The 4,586-nt window shown below is 46.9% G+C and overlaps 1 pseudogene; it reads right to left on the bottom strand.

Annotated features, from left to right (window-relative positions):
- Positions 1-2,537: 2,537 nt before the first annotated feature.
- On the bottom strand, positions 2,538-4,300 carry LOC117076694 (annotated as a pseudogene).
- Between the last annotated feature and the right edge of the window lie 286 nt (positions 4,301-4,586).

The following is a 4,586-nucleotide window of genomic DNA, read 5'->3' as shown; positions in this document are numbered from 1 at the left end:
TAGTCCAACTGAAGACACAGCCATTCATGTGACAATTGTCTTCTATTTCTTTGAGAGCTGCTGTACTGCTGCCTCATGAACATCTTTAACTTTTCTACTGTTACTTAATGTTTTTACACATTGAAATATGATTTCCTCAACCCCAAGGCTCTCCCTGTAGATAGAAAATTCTCCCTTATGACACAGAAGAGCACACTCTGGGTCTACTCACTCTGTCAATGTGGGATGATTAGTTGGTTGTCAACACCACAAGACTCTCCTCATCTGATGGATGTAGACGTACCAGAGTTTCAAACTTTCAGAGGAAGAGCCAGAAATGTTCATTGAGAATACATTTGTGCCGTTGAGTTAAAGCTCTCTGCAATGGATGCATTGCTGGTGCTCTGCTCAGTTCCTCTTTACCTGCTTCTGCACTCATACTGTGATGGGAGCTGTGAGTACTGATGGATGCCCCCTTCTCCTGAGAATTGCTCTTGGCCAGTGCTAGCACAGGAAGCTCTACCTCTTTCCCTTCTCATCAAACCCTGGGCCAAGGACTAATCGACCCAGGTAGGGCAACCCCATGCCTTGGGATGGTATTAACCCTGTGGTGCAATTTGTGCTCCAGTGCTTCCCCATGGGTGAGACGAAAGCACGTGTCCTGTTGTGTCCACAGCTACACTCAGCCTTTTTTGCTCACTCAATCCCCATTTTGGGCTATGTCTTCAGAAACGAAACCGAAGACACTATCCAAAGATTACTTGTGTATTTCTTGTAGAAGCCCCCACTCCACCCACACACATATACATTCTTTAAATAGATTCCTATGACCTACCAGATGAAGTCCAGGCTTCCTATCTGGACATTAGGTCTTTGCACGGTCAGTCAGGTCTCTGTCTTTCAAGATTTATTTTTCACTATCATACACCATATTAACTTACTCGGGGCTGACTATTTTACATTCTCTCCCAGCCCTGCACGTTCTTTGCAAAGGCCTCCCCTGCCTTGCCTGAATGATGAACACTCGATTCCTTATTCAAGACTCTAATATCACTTCCTCTGTGAAGGCTCCTCAGATTCCTCTAGGCTCAGTAGATGCCACTCCTCAGTTCCCTACAGCATATGGTGTCAATGACAACAGTGATATGCTTGTCTGATTCCTCCACTTAACTGTGAACTTTTTGCTGTTGTTAATAAAGATGTTTATTTTGCATTTTATACAGAACAGCCTGAAGTCTGCATCATGACTTGATGGTTACCCAGGGATTTACGTGTGTCCAACTGAACACTGTGGTTCCGGGATTGGGGATCCACACAAAGGCAGGAGTTTGGAGGGAAGAAGGGGGCACAGCAGGAGTGTATCTCAAGCCTACCTCAAAGGCAGCAGAGCATTCCGAGTTGCTGAAAACTTGTGCAAAGGGGGCCTCTAAAACAAACATTGTACTGTGAGCTCTTGGGGAAGGTACAGGAAAAGGATGTTGATAAACAAGGGGGCATTTTCTTGAGGCAGCAGATGAGGAGGGAGGCTTACTATTTTTAATGCCCTCAGCCCCAGGACATGATAATCAGAGGAGATCATGTCCAATCCTGAATCAGTTCCCTGTTCAAAAAGAGGTGCTAATACCCCAGGGACCAGACTCTGAAAATACCATGCTGGCCATTCCTGAGACCCTGCTCTATGCCCCATAGCATATTAGAAGGGTAAGGGAAAGTCAGAGGGTAGTGGCTTGTGTTCTGTGGAAGTATAAAACCTTAGTTCATATTAAGCACTGATAAAACCCAATCACTGGGACCACAGATCTCTTGAGAGGTTTCTAGTAGAGACCAAGAGTAGGAGGTCCGGAACATCCTCAGCTTGGGATACAACAGGTATGGAAAGTCTGGGAGGAAATGAGTATTAAAGTCATGGGAAACAGAACACTCCCAGGCCTTAATTTTAATTGGATAGTTTTAAAAATCGAAATAGAATCTAACGTTGGGTGCCAGTCACCACAAACGCCATGCCTTTATGGTCACTTGGTATCTTAAAAATTTGCCAAAGCATGCCTGTCTGGCTAACCAAAAGGTCTTTCTAGGAGGTGTTTGTATGCACAAGACAGTGCCAAGGGGCTTGGTACTGCTGACTATCCAATGTGATTCCTATGGAAACAGAAGGGGCAGAGTCTTGGTTAGCTGGCTTGTTGAGGTTTGACAGAGAAGAAGCAAAAGCTCCAAAGTGACTGTAGATTCTCTGCAACTGGCTTTGACCCAGAGAAAGTGGAGCCACATTCTCACTCTAGAGACAGAGAGGGACCAAACTTAAACCACAGCACATGCATTAGTTCTGGTCATCCTACAGTTGATGGGCAACTCATACCAGGCAGGGGGAGGGTACTGGTTAGGGAAAAAGGGATCATTTTTCATTTTTTAAACTCTGAATTAATATTTTAACCTCAAACATATTATCAGTGCCTCAGATATAATTTAATCTTAAGTCTTTAAAGGCCCCCTGAAACAACAATATACATTTTTTAAGGCTTCCTCACTTTCTGATAGTCAGTTTCCCCCAGTATCCAGTTTTATCCTGACATAGAGTCCACAGACTTCATCAGACCACCTGTGCTCATGGATTTGGGTCTTTCTAGAGGAAAGCCTCGGGCTCAGCTCCAGATGAGCTGTGCCAGTACACCCAATGCCTGTGATGCCCCAAACAGGACCGCATAGCAATGTATCTCCGTCATGCTATAGTACTGGAGAGCACCCCACCATGAGCGTCTACTTTGGGCCCAGGATTCTTGGCCTTACCCTATCTCAGAGGATATTGGGCACAATCTTGTACAGCTGAGCAACCAACTTAAACATGGGATCATTATGCGGTGTTTCAGAGCAAACTCTTGCTGACAGGTACATTGTGGCTCAGTCTTCCTTAACACTGCAAGGCCATAGCCTGGAACAACCCACCTCGAGTTGAAAGTAGTCTCGTAACTTCTCATCTGACACATCCTTGCCAACTTCCTTCTGTAGTTGTGTTAGCCAGACAAGCACTTCCTGATTTGCCAGTCCATATAGAGGACCTGCCAGCCCGTTCATGGCTGCTGCAAAGGACAGGGAAGGGTCTGAAAGGGCACTGCCCACCAAGTGGCTGCTATAAGCACTTACATTGCTGTGTTCATGGTCACTGTGGATGGTAAGCTACAGGTGCATGAGCTCAGTGAACTGAGCATCAGTATAGCCTAACATGTTGGTGAAACTGTGGGACCAGTCCAGCTTAGAGTCAGTGACCCCCAATACCGCTGCCCTCTCAGTAGAGATTTCGGTAGACCTTTTCTGCAACACAAGGTAGCTTTGTGATTAGATATACATGGTCTTCATAAATCAACTCCCAGTACTTGGTTTGGCTGGCACCCTCCGGATGTGCTCAGGGAAAGTTGTTTAGGGCTTCCATGGCTTCACTGAGCTCAAACATGGGTATAGATTGGTGGGAACATTGTCCAGCATGGTGACCACATGGGAAGGTAGAGCTCCCCTCTTTGCCCACTCTCTCTCTCCTAAGCCTCCCGAGGAGCTGGGACTACACGTATGTACCATCACGTTTGGCTAATTTTTATAGAGATGGGGTTTCACCATGTTGCCCAGGCTGGTCTTGAACTCTTGGGCTCAAGTGATCCACCTGCCCCAGCCTCCCAAAATGCTGGGATTATAGGCATGAGTCACCTGGCCCGGCCAACAGTTTATATCTCTCTTTTTTTTTTTTGAGATGGAGTCTTGCTCTGTTGCCCAGGCTGGAGTGCAATGGCATGATCTCGGCTCACTGCAATCTCTACCTCCCGGAATCAAGCAATTCTTCTGCCTCAGCCTCCTGAGTAACTGGGATTACAGGCGCAAGCCACCACGTCTGGCTAATTTTTGTATTTTTAGTAGATAGAGCCAAGATACCTGTTCCTCTCTTGGGGTCTGTCCAGTTACCAGCAGCCAAAATAAGTCCCCTGGGTAGGGGTCCTTCCCCACCCTTAGCCTTGGGTAGCAGTTTTTGGTACTCAGGGATACTAAAGCCTTGGAAACAGAAACCCTCATGAGGATCAAGAACGGATGTTTTATACACCAGTCCCTTAATGCCTTTCATGCCGCCATACATTGTGTCTGCAGCGATTTGGCCCACCACCTTCTTGCCATGTCGCTGCCTGAAGGTCTTCATTCTGGCCTGCTCCTTAAGTATCAGGTCAGCCAATAAATCTTTCAAATTCTTGGAGGAAGCACTGGCATGCCAGGCAGCAAGAACAAGACAAGATGCACTGTTGCTTCCCAAGAGCCTGGCAGCCGCACTGGGTAAAACCATGGTGAGTGACCTCTGCGATCTGGTGGAGAGGGAAGAAGGGGAGAGAGCTGCGGCAGGAACAGGAACCACCACCATGGCACCAGAGACCGCAATGGGTGGACAAGGTTGAAAGGAGGCAGTTGAGGGAACGTGTAGATGAACCCGCAGCAGGTGCCCAGCTGGGGTTCCTCAGCAAGGCCCTGCCCACTGCCAACTATGAACTTATTAAAAGTGACTTTCCAATAGTTCTTAGCAGCATGTAGAGTAGAAGATAGAACAATGTATACCTTCAGAATGCACAGAGCCAATGTAT

This window comes from Trachypithecus francoisi, unplaced genomic scaffold (genome assembly GCF_009764315.1).
Source record: "Trachypithecus francoisi isolate TF-2019V2 unplaced genomic scaffold, Tfra_2.0 Lachesis_group0, whole genome shotgun sequence".
Taxonomy (NCBI): domain Eukaryota; kingdom Metazoa; phylum Chordata; class Mammalia; order Primates; family Cercopithecidae; genus Trachypithecus; species Trachypithecus francoisi.
Note: the sequence above shows the minus strand (reverse complement) of the source record. Positions and strands in the feature narration are given on the sequence as shown.